Source organism: Pelodiscus sinensis, chromosome 31, assembly GCF_049634645.1.
Source record: "Pelodiscus sinensis isolate JC-2024 chromosome 31, ASM4963464v1, whole genome shotgun sequence".
Taxonomy (NCBI): Eukaryota; Metazoa; Chordata; order Testudines; family Trionychidae; genus Pelodiscus; species Pelodiscus sinensis.
In genome coordinates, this window is record NC_134741.1 from 10615949 (window position 1) to 10631993 (window position 16045).

The following is a 16045-nucleotide window of genomic DNA, read 5'->3' on the forward strand; positions in this document are numbered from 1 at the left end:
TGCCCCACCCACCTTTTTCTAGAGCCCATAATGTCCCTGCTGCTGCCCCGGGCTCCTTTCTGAGAAGGCTACAGGTGGGGCTGTTTGCTGTGGGCTGGCGAGCTTGAGTGTGGTGCTCATCATACCAGGGTGCTGTGTTCGAGTGCTGGCCACTGGACGCTCTCAGCAACCCAGCCTGTCTTCATTCAGCTGACTGCCATGGCCAGTCGTCCCCAAACGGAGACAGGTTAAGTGGTTTTCAGGGCGCAGTAGGGTGGGACTGGGGCCTTGGATGTGCAGGGCCAGCCTGCTGGGAGGGGGCTCTGGCTTCCTCCTTTCCTCCCTCTCTCAGCTACTTTCTTCAGTGGGGGCTGGCCAGCTGCCTTCCCAGTAGCAGGCACCGTGGGTGAAAGTAGGGCTGGAGAAAACAAGCCCCGGCCCTAACCCTGCCCCTTGCTGCCTAGGCCCAGCCCCACAGGAGCCAAGCCTCCATGCATCACCACGGGGAGGTGGGGCTGTGCCACAGGGAGGCAGGAGGGTGCATAGTAGGTGTTCTGGCGGGCAGAGAACGGGCTTACAGGGAACCGTGCATAGGACACTGCCTTATACCCAACTATAGAACAGTCCTTTCCCGCTGTGGCATGGAAGTCTGGTCCTTTTACTGGGGTGTCGTGGAGAATAGCAGGCTCCTATTCAGGCCATTGCCATTATGATCTGTCACCTCATTCGTAGTAGGCCGAGTGTTCTGAAAGACCGGGGTAAGTATTAGTACAGAGGGTCCCGCAGAGCTATGCACAGAAGTAAAACAGAAACTTGGAGAAGTGACACCATAAACGAGGCCTTTCCATATAATTTTATGTTGTGAATCGTCCCTCCAGCCATACAATAGGTTGCCCTTCATGCTGGTTGTCAACCCCTAGTAAGTTTCCCTTTCCCGTAGGTGAGATAGACCGATTTATTTCCTGATAACCTATTGAATGGATGGTAGCCAATTTATCCAAAGGGGGCATCTACACTCCAGGGCTGAACTCAAAATCACGATGCAATTTGAGCTACATCAATTGCATAGCCTCTTTCGAAATAGCTTGTATCAAAATAGGGAGTGTCTACATTGCACTTACTTCGATATAGAGCCCTCTTCCTCTGACTTCCCTTCCTCCACATACAATGAGGGTTACAGGAGTCGGGGTAAGAAATCCTCCAGCTTGACAGGATTTCAACACTATTTTGAAATAATGGCCTGCTGCGTAGACGCGAACAAAGTGATTTTGGAATTGCGCTAGTCATTTCAAAATAGCATTGCAGTGTAGACATATACTCGGTTGTTGATGTTTAGCTGTGTGTTGGCTTGTAAATGTTGCACAGCCAAAACACAGCAGTATTTTGTATTTTGCAAGGGCTTTTACACATGAGCCACATTCAAATTAAATGTCAGTCTAACCTGCTCCATTAGAACATCTTTCTCAAGACCGGGGCTGCCAAGATGCTCTTCAAAAACCAGTGTGCGCCCCCCACCCCCGGCTTCATTTCTTTTGTCCACAAAATGATGTTTTTTGCCCCCTGCCCCACTGGTGTCCTGTTCCCCTGTCCTGTCCTCCTAGAATCATAGCCTCACAGAGCTGGAAGAGAGGCCTCACCAGAGCTGACTAAAGGGGAATAATCACTTCTCTGGATCGCCTGGCAATGCTCCGCCTATTGTACCTTAATATGCCGTTAGCCCTCTTGGCTACAAGGGCGCCCTGTTGACTCAGCTCCAGCTTCTCATCCACTGGAATCCCCAGGGCCTTTTCTGCAGAACTGCTACTTAACCAGTCGCTCCCCTGCCTGTAGCAATGCTTGGGATTCTTCCGTCCCAAGGGCAGGACTCTGCACTTGTTCTTGTTGAACATCAGCAGATTTCTTGTGAACCAATCCTCTAATCTCTCCAGGTCACTCTGGGCCCAATCCCTGCCCCTCTGCGTATCTACCTCCCCCCCCCCCAGCTCAGTGTCAGCCACAAACCCATCCCCATCCCAGCTCATTAGTGAAGATGTTGAAGCAGCCCCAGGACCAGTGGTCCCTCATTGTTTGTCCATGTGCAGAATGATGCAGTGTGCACCGACCCCCGTGTGACCAGTAGCACAGGACACCTAGGTACAGGTTGGGCCTCCTTGCTCTGGCACCCTTGGGACCTGTCTGGTTCCAGCTGAGGGATTTTTCTGGCCCAGGGGAGGTAATTTCCAGCCCTTCTGCTTCCAGCTCCTCCCTCCGCCCCCTGGGCTCCCACCTCCAGCCGTCCAGCTGACCATGTGCCAGCTCTGGAGCTGCTTCCCCCCGCAGCCCAACTGAGCCATGCACCAGCTCCCAAGCACCCCGTGCTGCGCTTCCCAGCTTTTCCCCTGCACCATGCAGCCCAGCTGTGCACACCCCCTTCCCTTGGCATAGCACCAAGACACTCTCCTCCTGGAAGATCCTTGGTTCTGCCAGATCACAAATGTTTTGGATCAGAAAGTTCCAGATGGCATGTCGGGGAGCCTCCAACCTTGCACCCCCATCCACAGCCAAATGTGACACTCAGCCAGCCAGTAGAGTAGAAAGTTTTATTGCTTCTCAGAGATACAACATGGCATGACCTGTGCTAACACGTATCCTAAGAGCAGAATGCCTTATTCCTCAACGGGGGAGCTCATAGGCCCTGAACCCCCCTTTCCTTGGTCTTCCCTGTCTATACCAGGAGGCAAAATCAGGGTAAGTCCACAAACAAAAGAGCCCTGTGACCTGCATGGGTCTTGAACCCATGACTTTGGCATTATTAGCACTATGCTCTAACCAATTGAGCTAGCTGGCCTACAGACCTATAGCTCACAGGTTACAAGTGGCCCTTTCAAGAAAGGTGCCTCAGCCAGCTGCAGAGCCATCTCTGCAGCTGCCAAGGGCTCTTCTCTGATAGGTCCACTAGTGACTCACTGTGACGTGGGCTGGCTAGTCCAGCTGGTTTGAGGTTTGGTTAAGGTGGCTGGTGGTCGACATGGCGCACTGAGACCCAGGGCAAAGAGGCAGCAGGAATCTCTTGCTGCCAGCACCTTACCTCCCAGCTTCTTCCCTGTCAGCAGCAGCCGCAGCCCCTTCCGGCCACTGGATCGGCGCGGGAAGGGAGGCAGGAATGGGGCCATTCCACTCACAGCGCACTACATCATATCCTGCACATGCAGGCTGCCTGCACACAGTATCCCAGCCTCACGTGCACGGCGAGGGCTTCATGTGTGGTGGCAGCTCACATTTTCCTAGGTCCTCCCGGGACACAGGAGAGGCCTCCCCTGGCCACCCATGGAACTGCTGGTTCAGGAAAAGGCTGATTGGGGAGGAGTGTTGGGAAGAAGGAAACCACAAGCCTGGAGCAGGTGCAGAGGCTGCTGTGACTGGCACTGCAGGGCTCTGACTGCAATAGCTGGTCCCAGGCAAGGCACCACTGAGAAGTCTCAGCCCCAACCCTGCCTCTTCCCATCTCAGCCTAACCTGTCTCCCACATGCTCCTGAAAGCCAGCACACAGGCCACCCAGCCCTGCACCAGGGGGCAGGCCCTGGAACTGCCTTGTGGGCACCCAGAGGAACCTCAATAAGAGAAGACCCTGTGTTTCTGGCTGGCTTCAAACCAGGGACCCTTTGCATGTTAGGCAAATGTGATAACCCCTACACCACAGAAACACACTTAGCAGAGGTTTCTGCTGCTGCACTTAAACTTGGGCAAATATTCAGTTGCTAAGCCTTTGGCCAACAGAGATTGCTGCAGGGCAAAGGAATTCTCTGTTGTCAGTTTTGTGGCCTCAGGAAGGGACCAAACTGAAGGAGGCCGGGCCACAACCTGGGGACTCCAACCTAAACCCTGAGAGGTTGCAGTGCCTGGCACTGGCAGGCAGGGCTCTGACTGAAATTGCTGGGACAGGCGAGCCAGCACCAAGTACCCTTGTGATTCCCTGGGGGTGTCAGTGCCCAGAGACCCTGCAAGTGCAACCTCTGCAGCTCCTGCAACCATGGAAAGTGACTCTCATCCCCCCTCCCTTGGGATGGGCAATGGCAACAGGTGGAGGAGCTGGGAGAGAAGTCCCAGAGAGCGGCCCCAAGGCTAAGCTGGCCAAGCAGTTGCTGGGTATGGGGGAGGTGAGGGAGGCAGCCCCCAGTGGTGCCTGGCCAACGTGTCTGCTATTCCTGACATCCCTCGCTACGTAGCTGGAGTTAGCCATGTCCCCACAGCAGGAAGCCGAAGGGGGCAAAGAGCAGAAGTGCTGGACGCTGGTGGGGGTGGCCTCTGGTTTGATTTAGTGAGTCTTAGTTGGACTTGCTAAATCAAACGCTGTAAGATCAATTGTGGCCATTAATCCCCAGCTGGACGTGGTCCTTGTTCTTCTGCAGGACACGGCCAAAGGAGAGTAAGGACGAGCCAATGGGCATCCAGATCAGATCACACCCTTGTTGAATGGATGGAAACAGAAACCAGACACACACAGAGCCGGTTTGAATTGGTTCCAGCTGAGGGAGGGTTTGTCTGGTTTATGTGCATTGGCACTAGAGCACGTGAGGGGTTTGTGGTCATTTGAAGAATCCCTGTTCAATAGAAATCCAAAGTGTGACACGCCTGGAGATGTAAATGTTTCATTTCAATCGATGAGCTTTTTAAGGGGGCACTTGTTACACCCCTCAGAGAAACCATGTGTTTGCATCCAGTGTTGGGAATGGAGCAGGGAACGAGGCTTTTGTGTAACACACATCTCAGGTGGGAGGGACCCTCACTGACCCCCAGAGTGTGACTGGTCCTAACAAGGGATTTGCCCTGAAAGCAGCAGAGCTGGGGCAGGACAGGGAGTCCTGGGAGATGAAGCAGCTGGAGGGAGCCAGGAGAGCAGAGACCAGCCTGAGAGCTGAGAGTCAGAGGTGCCCACTCCACTTTCCCACCACAGGTCCCATGGTGTAAGGGGCAGCACTCAGGACTCTGAATCCTGCAATCTGAGTTAAAATCTCAGTGGGACCTGCTGAGGCTCAGCTGGTTCTTACAAGCTCCAGGTGCTTGGGCTTCCATGCACTGACGTTCAACAAAGAGAGTTTTGTTCCTCTTGCTGGGTGTCTGAGGCCCCCTGAAGCTCCATCTCCAGACTGAGCAGGTGGGTGGGAAGGGCCTGATGCCATCACAGCTGCAGGGCAGGTCACTCACCTGGCCCCTGAGCTCAGCCTATGCTGGAGGCAGCCAGACAGTGTGAGGGAGGATTGGGGGAAGAGTCCTGGGTCCTGGCTCCCAGCTACGCACCTTGGCACAAAGATCAACAGCCCCTGCACAAAGTGCATTGTGGGAATAAGAGTTAGGGAAGCAGGAAAGGGGCCGGCCCCTCAGCACCAGGGCACAGGCAGGAGAAGACGGGAGTGAATTCTGCTACCTCTGCCATGGCCTGGCCCAGGAGGGCTGGGGTCTAGCAGCTTTACACCCCAGCTTTGTGGGAGGCCAAGTAGGAAGGGGCCACTGGAGGCTCATAGCCCCCTGGCCTGCTGTGTCTGTGGAAAGAGGAGAGAGGACACACACTTGTCACTGGGGAACAGGGCGCATGGATCCCACTCATTCCTGCAGAAAATGAAACAGGCTGAGCATTGTGCAGAGAACAGGCCAGAGCCCTTCTCCTGTCCCTGGAGAGATAGAAATGGGGCCATTCCTTGTGGGGAAAGAAGAGGGTGTGTTGGGAGTGGGGTTTGAGCTCGAACCTCTCCACAGACCAGAACCCCCCATTAGGGGCAAGAAAGAGCCTCAAGTCAGGGAATGGAGAACACTTGGCTTCTGTTACCCTGAGATGGGATAGTAGGAATTTTTTTGTACACAGGCTGGATAGCTCAGTTGGTAGAGCATGAGACTCTTGATCTCAGAGTCATGGGTTCAAGCCCCATGCTGTGTGATGCCCTTCTTTAACTCACATTCTCAGTCTGCAAGCAATTCACTTTCAGCTTTCACCAGGGTTTTAGAAAGAAAAAGTCTAGTCCTGGGCTCTAGCTTCAGTAAAACCTGAGACACAACCAACTGCAGTTTCCATCTTCTGAGGAGAAGGGAAGAGGATTTTCTAGCCACATCAGCCCAGGGAGGAGAAAAAATAACCCTCTGCCCGCTGATTGTCCCCTGTCAGCTTCTGTAGCTTCACCTCCTTCCACAGCAGCTCCAGCTTTGAGCTACAAATCTCAAGGGGCTGATGAGGAAATGAGGAGCTGGCAGCTCGGGTTAGTGGCTTCCCTGAGAACAAGAGGTGGAGTGTTCACAAGGTGCATTCCCCTCCCCTGCAGAGCAGGGTGTTGGAAAGAGCCAGGAACAGAACAGTCAGACAAGTTCGACCCCCCGCCCCACCTGCCCCACCATGTGTATTTCTGTGGTGTAGTGGTTATCATGGTTGTGTAACATGCAAAAGGTCTCTAGTTTAAAGCCAGGCAGAAACACAGCATCTTCTCTTATTGCAGCTCCCCTTGGTGGCCAGGTAAGTGCAGCTCCTGCTGCCTGGGATGAGCCAAATCCCATGTGACAGAGGGGAGTGACATCAGCTGAGAACACCCCTTGGTGCCAGCCTGGGGAAACCAGATGGGTTAGGCTGGAGGCTTGAGGCTTGGCCTCCCCTGCCCTTGGAGGCTGGCGTATGGGGCTGGCTCCTCCTCCTGCCTCCCTTGTGTGACTGGCCCAAGGAGGAAATGAAGCAGGAATGGGGCAGAGGAGGGAAGCCAAGCTGAGGGGGGCAGGGTGTGAGCTCAGCACCTCTGTGGGATTCAGTGGGGTGAGCAGAGCCCCTCCCCTCTGTTCTGCCAAAGCCTTTGGGGTGGGGCCGACTGTGGGGAGGCAGAGTCCTGTGCCTGTCCCAGGGAATCCCAGGGATGCTCCTTGCAGCCCAGGAGAAGAAGTCGGAAGGAAAACAAGTAAAACAGGTCCCCGTGGGCATGAACTGGGGCACGAGTTCGGCCCAGTTGAGTGAGGGGTGGGTGGTTGAGTGAGGTCCCAGTTGAGTGAGGTCCCAGGGTGACAAAGGCAGTGCTCAGGACTCTGAATCCTGCAATCTGAGGCCCCTTTCCTGCCTCCCTTCCCGGGCTGACCCAGTGGCCGAAAGGGGTTGTGGCTGTGGCTGCTGCTGACAGGGAAGAAGCGATAGGGAAGAAGCTGGGAGGCAAGGTGCTGGCAGCAAGAGATTCTGGCTGCCTTTTTACCCTGGGTCTCAGTGCGCCATGCCGGCCACCAGCCACCTTGACCAAACCTCAAAGCATCTGGACTAGCCAGCCCACATGACAGTGAGTCGCTAGTGGCCCCATCGGAGAAGAGCCCTTGGCAGCTGCAGAAACATCTATGCATCCACCTGAGGCTGACTAGCTCAGTTGGTTAGAGTGTGGTGCTAATAAGGCCAAGGTCATGGGTTCAAGCCCCATGCTGGTCACAGTGGTGTTTGGTTTGGTGACTTCCCTTCCTTTAGCTGCCTGCTATGGACAGGGAAGCAGAAACAAGCAAAAATGTGAGCTTTGCAGGAAGCAGGGCAGCGATCTGGTAGGAGGCTCCAGCCTGCACAGACCCAGTGTCTAAAAGGGCCTCTACATTGGCAGGATGCTTTTCTGGAAAAGCGTCCGTGGCCAATGTAGACGTGCTTTTCCGCAAAAAAGCCCCGATAGTCATTTTCGCAATCGGGGTTTTTTTGCGGAAAAGAAATCTGGGCTGTCTACAATGGCCCTTTTCCAGAACAATTTTCCGGAAAAGGACTTTTACCTGAACGGGAGCAGCATAGTTTTTCTGGAAAAGCACTGATGATTTTACAGTAGATCGTCAGTGCTTTTCCAGAAATTCAAGGGGCCACTGTAGACAGCTGGCAAGTTATTCTGGAAAAGTGGCTGATTTTCCGGAATAAGTGGCCAGTGTAGACACAGCCCATGTGCCCAGTACCAGTGCCACCCATGCACCACACCCCCAGCGCTGGCACCACCCCTTTGCCATGCACCCAGGGCCAGCACCACACCTATACACCATGTGTCCAGGGCCAGCTCAGCACTTGCTCTATACACCTGGGGGCAGGGCCAGTCTCAGTCACTCAGCAGGCACACATAAATGGCCCAGCAGGTGCCATGGCACCCACAGGCACTACTAGTATAGATAGACCCACACAAGGGCTCAGCTACAGGAGCAAAGATTTCCACCAAGGACTGGGATTGAGCCAGAGACTCTTAACTCTTCTCACTAATGCACTCCTCCCTAAACTACTTCAGCAGCTACAGTGAGTACATTGATGGCACTGGTTCTGCATCAGGGATGCTTTACTCCACAGCAGCGCACAAGAGAGATGCTGTTGCTGGTGGCCCTGCAGGGCAAGATGAGCTTTGCCTGCCCCTCACAGCCTGACTCGCTACTTAGCCCCATTTCCTGCCCCCCTTCCTGGGCTGACCTAGTGGCTGAAAGGGGCTGTGGCAGCCGACAGCGGGAAGAAGATGGGGGGTGAGACCCTGATGCCAAGAGGGCCCACCCGCCTCTTTCCTGCTTGGGCCTGGATCTCAGCACGGGGCAGGTGGAGGCACCCTAAGAGATGAAGTAGCAGAAGGGAAACGAGGAGCAGAGTGCCAGCCGACCCGGGTGAGTAACAAAGGCTGCATGTGCCCTGACTTCTCTACCCTTCCACATCCTCACCCCTGCCCTGAGCCCCCCCCCCCCCCCCACTCTCACACAATCCCCAAATCCCTGCCCTGAGCCTCCCACACTCCACATTTTAATTTCTTACAGGTACTGTCCTATTACAACCCCATTGTATACAATGTCCATTGGTATTTCCTGGGGCTCTGTGTAGGGGATTGGGCTTGGCATCTTCTCCGCAGGAAATGCCTCTTCTTTTGAAAGCAGCTCCCAGGAGTTCATGGAACTTCTTCTTCTCAGCTTGGGAAAGGGACAAGCAAGGGGCGATGGGACAGGGGTTTATGTGATGATGACGGGTGCAGAAATTATTTTTTCTCCTACTAAAGAACCAGGGTGACAGAATGAAACTGATAAGTAATCAAGTTAAAAATAGACCCAAAGGAAGCATTTTTGCACCGAGTGGAACTCCTTGCCAGAGGATGTTGCAAAAGTGAAATCTACAAGAAGCCCCAAAACAAAACTGGATAATTTAATGCAGGAAAAGTCAATCAATGGCATTTAACCAGGATGGACAGGGCAGGTGTCCCTAGCTAGTGTATTCCAGAAGCTGGGAATGGGAGATGGGAAGGATCACTTAATAACTGTCTGTCCTGAGGATTGAAATTGGCTGCTGTCCTGAGACAGGATCCTGGGCTAGTTGGGCAACTGGCATGGCCCAGTCTGGCTGCTTTGATGTTCTGTTTGGCTGTTCTTGTCCTTCTGGACAAGGGACAATGGTCCCCCCATCCTGAAGTGGACAGAAAATGGCTGGCAAAAGACTAGTGTAGGTGAGCAAAGAAGCCTACTTCATGTGTCCCTGGTGGTCTAGTGGTTAGGATCCAGCACTCTCACTGCTGTGGCCTGGGTTCGATTCCCGGGAAGGTGGCCTCAATTTTCACATAACAACTGCCTAGCCATTTTTCTCACTATCACATGTTACAGCAACTGTGACCCAAGAGATTACTTCAGGATCCTTCCTCCCTCTCCCTAACGGCTAAGACAGCACTTGCCATTTTCAGAAGGGGCAGAGCTGGGTGACTCTAACTGCCCCTTTCCTCTCCCATGTTGGCAGCCCTGCAGGAAGCTCTGTGGCACACACAGCACTAGCCCAGCGCAGTGTCAGGTCGGTACAAGATCCATTGGTTCACTTTGATTGCTGAAGGAGACAACACAGACCTGGCTCCAGCCCCCACTCAGTAACCTGGGGAAATGACCCACCAGGCCTGGGACCCTCAGAGAGGCAACAATTCCCCACTGGCCAGGGCAGAGCCTCCCTCTGACACAGTCATGGAGCCTTCTCCCCCTGGTCCTGCCTCCCTCCTACACTCAGCTCTCACTGCTCGGTGCTGCCAAGGAGGGGCTTCACTGCTCATCAGTGTTCCTGTTCCAGGAGCAGGGTGAGTTTTGTCTTGTGCACCAATATTGAGTTTGTGGGCGCTTGTTTGGGGGTGAGCCCCCGCGGCGTCTGCCAGTTACTAACAAATATCTTAGCTACAAGTTATGGGAGAACGACACTAATCCAAGGGATAATTAACACCTGGCTGCAGCTAGTATCAGTCTCCCCCAAGGCCACTAGGGAACAGATGAGGGACAAGGCCTGAAGCAGATCCAAGAGGCTGGCTAAGTCCAGTGTGAGAAGCACATGGATAAAAAAACCAAAAGCAAGTGAGAGAACAGCATAAAGACATCAGGATCAGGACCAGAGTAGCACATGTACAACCAGGAATTCAAGAAAAGCCAGGACAGGATGATAAAGTGGTATAAAAGGGAGCCATGTGGGGTATTGAATGGGAGCTCATTGTTTGCTGATCTTATGTATGCTATTTATGTGAGTGTATAATGTCTGTGTGTGTAGGTAGGAATCTGTAATCTGTGTGGAAGCTGAATATTTCCCTGAATGTGGTTAAGCATTGCTATGGACAGGCTGATTAGCCAGGCCCTGTTGGACAATGGCACTTGATGGGCCGAGGACACACCCAAAGAATTGGGGCTGTCACCTGAGAGCAGCTAGCAGGAAACACAGAGATTGGCCTCTGACCAGGTGACCTGCTGCATACAAGAAGAGGCCAGGAAGGAGGTATAAAGAGGCCATGTGGTCGATGCCATTTTGTTCTCAGCTCAGCACTTCATCCCAGAGGCAGCATTGCAGGGATCGAAGAGCCCGGAAAACCTGTGAACCCATCCTGATGATAGGATGTGCAACAAGAACTTTTAAACCAGCAGCTGTAACATCTCTGCTAGAGCCTGCATCGAGGACTGGGAGATTCGGTGCATGTAATGTACTATCCTTTAACAACCTTACTCTCATGCTTTTCTTTATTGTAATAATAAACCTTTAGATATAGATTCTAAAGGATTGGCCCAGCGTGATTTGTGGGTAAGGTCCAGAGGGTAAATTGACCAAGGATCTGTGGCTGGTTTCTTGGAACCGGACAGAACTTGTTCAGGGTAGGTGGGATTGGGTGCTAGGACTCCCCCACCTGTGTATAGGCCCGGGGCCATCTGAGGCACGGATATTGCTGGGGTGTCGGAGGGGTTTTGCTCGGGAGGCTTCAGGCAGGGTGCTGAAGCGCTCTGTGGGACTGGTTTGTGGCCTGTTTGGAGAGGTCACCAGTCTGGGGGATGTAAGGAGCCCCAAAGTTGAGCAATTCGCCCTGAGCGGACGCCCTCAGCTGTGCCCAGACACGGCCCAGTCTGTCACACCACCCATGCACTCTCCTTCCACCTGCATCCCTGCCCCATCCCTGCACTGCTAGTGAGTCCACCACACTGGCCCCTGCCCCGCAGAGCTGATACCCAGCAACCACCGTGCCCAGTGCCCCCTCTGCCAGAGATCTCCACCAGATATCCCCTGTGCCCTCCCCCCCGCCATGTGTGTGATACACCACCTGCTCCTGCAGACAGTGCAGCCAGGTGCTAATTTCCCACCACTGGACACAAAGGCATGATCGCTATAGGTGTGTAGCTCAGTGGTAGAGTGTTTCACTGCAGCTCCAGTGGTCCTTGCTTCAACTCCAAATGCCCCCTTTAAAAACTGATTATCTTAAATGGAACAATTGCATCTCCAGGGGTGGCACAGTTTGGATTCTGTTGTACAGGGATTCTTAAAATGAGTACAGACCCATAGTGCTTTGATGTGCCAATGCCCATAAACCAGACAAACCCACCACTCAGCTGAAACCAGTCCAAACCTGTGTGTCTGGTTTCTATTCCCATCAGTTCAGTGAGGGTGTGATCTGGATGCCCATTGGCAAGTCCCTGGTCTCCATGGGCTGTGCCATGCAGAAGAACAGGAACCATGTCCAGCTGGGGAGGAATGGCCAGGCAGAGCATCCAGTAGCCACTTCACTGTTTGCCGTTCTCGAACTTAGCCCAAGAGCCGAGAAGCTGCTCTCTCCCACCCAGAAACCTCTGGCCTCATCTCTCCCCAGCTTCTTCCTGACCCCTCAGTCGAGTCCTTTCTCGGGGGGAGCTTCTAGGAACTGGCATTCCTGGCTGCAGGGTGGGTCTGGGTCCCCACAACCTTCAGATCCATGTGAGACATGATCCCAGGCAGGGGTGGCCCGTGAGCCTGGGCAAGCTAGGCAGATGCCTAGGGCACCGCTGGCCCGGGCACCCATGATGATGTCAAGGTCATTGATGACCGTGCAGGCAGGGGTGTCGCAGCCAGCTCCCCAACTAGGGCGCCAGCTGCTGCAGCCGGCCTCGGTCCACTCCTGATCCAGGGGAACCATCTCCTGGAGCTTCTCCCTGTCCCATAGAGCTCAGGGCAGGGGATACAGGACTGGTGTCTGTGCGGTGCCAACGTGTGTAACACAAGGCAACGTTTCTCCTTCCTCTGCCGGAGAGGGAGCCAGGTCGTTCCCATGAGGCCACATGCAGAAGGGGCAGGGTCCAGAGAGGTGAAGCCGTCAATTGGAGCAAGCAAGGAGAATAGCGTGTCAACTAGCTGAGAGCCTCAGGCACAAGCAGAACTTTGACTCCTGCAAGCTGAGTTCAAATCTCAGTGAGACCTTCTGGTGAGGTGTTGGTTTGTGCAAATCCTTCAGAATTGATCTTCATTCCCCACTTGTTCAAGTCCACTTTGTGCGTCTTGACTTTTTCAATCTAAGGACTTTGAAGAAGCACTTGGTAGACCTGCTCCAGTGGCGCAATGGGTCAGCGCATAGTACTTATAAGGCAGTACTTGTAGGAGACATGCTGAGGTTGTGAGTTCAAACCTCACCTGGAGCAGTGTATCTTAATCCCTGCTGGGCTGGCCCCTTCCAGTGAATGCTGGGGGGAGCTGGGATTCCAGCTCAGAGGAGACAGGATCAGTGAAAATTCCCCTTCACATATTATGGCCTCCTCAGAGTGAATGATGGGTGGCGGGAATTGGAGGCCCTTAGTGAACCTCAGGACAAGGAAGCCAAAAAGCCTGGAGCATGTGGACCTCCCAGCAACCACCCAAGGCCTGCAGGTTTACTGAGACTTGAACTCAGATGGCAAGACTGAGACTTGAACTCAGATGGCAAGACTCAGAGTTATGAGTGCTGCTCTTTACACCATGGGACCTAGACATTGGGGTGGCGTGGACACTCAGCTCTCAGATTGGCCTCTACTCTCCTGGCTTCCCTCCAACTGCTTCATCTCTCAGGACTCTCTGGCTACATCTACACGGCACATTTATTTTGGAATAAGCTCTTCTGGAATAGTTATTCCAAAATAGCATGTCTACACTGCAGGGAAACCTCAAAATGAGTCCAAGGAGGCTTCCCTAATGTAGAGGTGCTACCTTGATTTAGAGACCCAAGTTGAATAACTTTGAATGGCCCTGGGAAGGGGCTATTTCAAAATAGCAGAAATGGAGCATCTACACAGGCCTCATTTTGAAATAGCTATTTTAGAATAGGTGTTACTCTTTGTACAATGAGGTTTACAGAAGTTGGAATATGCTGTCCGTTATTTCAGAGTTATTTCACAATAACGGAATTGCTGTGCAGATGCTCACATTGTTATTTTGGAATAACAGCCACTGCTCTACAATAACTTTTCTGTCTGGACAGAACCTCTGTCCTGCCCCAGCTCTTCTGCTTTCTGGACAAACTCCTTGTTAGGACCAGTCACAATCTGGGATGAGATGTATGTTCTACAAAAGCCTCTTGTTATCTACCCATTTCTCAATACTGGCTGCAAACACTTATCGCACATGGGGTGTAGCTCAGTGGCAGAGCGTTTGACTACAGATCCCTTGGTTCAAATCCAAGTACCCCCTGCAAAAGTGTCTATGTAACAGAGACATTTTCATTTCCATTGTATGTGAACTCTTTGAATCATTACAAACCTGTAGGCTACATCTACACAGCAGAGTTTTTGCGCAATCTTCTTGCACAAAAACGTGCAGAGCACAGAACAAGTGTTCTTGCATAAGTAAATTTGCACTACAGCTTTGGAAAACAGTGCTTCTTGCAGAAGAGTTATTCCTCTCCGCCCAAGGAATAAGTCCTCTTGCACAAGAGCTCTTCCACTAGAGGGCAGTGTAGACAGGCAACATGAATTTCTTATGCAAGAAACCCATATAGCTAAATTGCCCATCAGAGTGTTCTTGCACAAGAGAGCAACCACACTGCCATGCACATCTCTTGTGCAAAGCACTTGGCAGTGTGGACGTGCTCTTGTGGAAGACCTTTTGCACAAGAACTCTTGCGCAAAACAGTTCTTACACAAGAAGGCTGCAGTGTAGCCGTAGCCGTCGTGTTAAGGGCAGTAACTGGGGCCACTAAATGGTGCCTGTGACCTGTGACCTAGGGATCCATGTTGGATCCCCTCAGGCACCGTCCGCTCAGAGACTGGTCAGAACTAGATTTTCCTGCCAAGTGGCATGAGGGTTCCTGACAATAAGCAGTGGAATGGCTCTGCACAAGAGGGGTTTTTTGTGCAAGAAGGAGCAGTGTAGACAGCTCCTTCTTGCACAAAAGCCTGTGCTGCAAAAATGATGGCTCATTAGGTATGCAAATGAGGTGTAGCAATATTCATCCTCACACTTCATTTGCATATCTTATTGCTCAGCAATGTGCAGCATAGACACAGCCAGGGAAGCCAAACACTGGCATTACCAAGGGTTTGCAGCAACCCAACATCTCACCATCTCACCATCAGGTCCCACTGAGGTCAAGGTCCAGGATTCAGACTCACTTGCCAAGGAAGGTTCTAGAATCTCCCTGCTTCACAGAAATTTTTTTAAGCTTAGCCAGAAAGAAGCAGAGGGACCATGCAGTTGGCAGCAGCTCTGTGGGCCAGGCACCTGCTCCAGGCCTCCTGGATATATGGAGCCTCCCTCCTCCCTCTGTGGCTTGGGCTGGAGGAACCTGCCCCCTGCAGGGAGCCTTGGGCCAGCCACTGCAGGAATTTGGGCATCAGGTCACCCCATGGGGGACAGGGGACAATGGAGGGAAGAGAAGAGTTTTCCCTGCTATTGGGGGAAAACCAGCCAGGCCAAGCCCTTTTAGTCAGTGGGGCTGTGCAGGATGGAGCCTCCTCCTATCAGCTCTCTGCTTCCTGCAAAGGTCTCAGCCTTTTCCTTGTTTCTGCTTCCCTGACCATAGCAGGTAGCTAGAAGGTGGGTAGGAACAGTCACCACAGCAAACATCTCTGTGGCCAGCATGGGGCTTGAACTCATGACCTTGGTGTTATTAGCACCACGCTCTAACCAACTGAGCTAGCCAGCTTACCAGAGTACAGTTCACAAATGGCCCTTTCAGAAAGGTGCCTCCAGCAGTTGCAGGGATGACTGCAGCTGCCAATGGCTCTTCTCTGACGGGGCCACTAGCGACTCACTGTGATGTGGGCTGGCTAGTCCAGCTGGTTTGAGGTGTCAGGGAAATCCAGACTCAGGGTTGGAAGGAGAGAAACACTTTTATTAAGACACAGCTGTGGGAAGTTTCAAAAGGAAGACTTCCAAAATCAAATGTCCCTGGAAACCTTATATACATTCATGGTTGCACAGAAAATAGAATAGACATCACATAAACTAGTAACAGCGTTACGATTGGCTTAATGCTTAAAGCTACTTTTATCTCAATATGCAGAGATAAACTTAGTTACATGGGTGTAGCTCCTTCCATCAGAAAAGCTAGATCAGGCTGGTTTTAGTAGGTTCACTATCTCTCACACACAATGCAAGGTCAGGTTCAGTCAGTTGCATACACACTTCACATTGTTCCTCTTAACAAAATATATTTTCCTTCTCAGAGGTTTGGTCACGGTGGCTGACAGCCGGCATGGCGCACTAATAAGACACAGAGCAAAGAGGCAGCCGGAATGTCTTGCTGCCAGCACCTTGCCTCCCACCCAGCAGCAGCTGCAGCCCCTTTTAACCACTGGGTCAGCTGCACTTTTCCAGTTAAGCTAATTCTGCTCCACTGCAACCTATTTCCAGTCAGTGCTCCTTCCATA

At 52.6% G+C, this 16045-nt stretch overlaps 4 non-coding genes across 4 annotated transcripts; 2 read left to right on the top strand and 2 right to left on the bottom strand.

Moving 5' to 3' along the window:
- Window positions 1–3590: 3590 nt before the first annotated feature.
- TRNAV-AAC (transfer RNA valine (anticodon AAC)) lies at window positions 3591–3663 on the bottom strand. Its single transcript has one exon. It is a non-coding gene; the product is annotated as a tRNA-Val (tRNA).
- A 2150-nt stretch (window positions 3664–5813) lies between these two features.
- Window positions 5814–5891, top strand: TRNAK-CUU (transfer RNA lysine (anticodon CUU)). Its single transcript has one exon. It is a non-coding gene; the product is annotated as a tRNA-Lys (tRNA).
- Window positions 5892–12750: 6859 nt separating this feature from the next.
- On the top strand, window positions 12751–12844 carry TRNAI-UAU (transfer RNA isoleucine (anticodon UAU)). Its single transcript has 2 exons — window positions 12751–12788; window positions 12809–12844. It is a non-coding gene; the product is annotated as a tRNA-Ile (tRNA).
- A 2400-nt stretch (window positions 12845–15244) lies between these two features.
- Window positions 15245–15318, bottom strand: TRNAI-AAU (transfer RNA isoleucine (anticodon AAU)). Its single transcript has one exon. It is a non-coding gene; the product is annotated as a tRNA-Ile (tRNA).
- Between the last annotated feature and the right edge of the window lie 727 nt (window positions 15319–16045).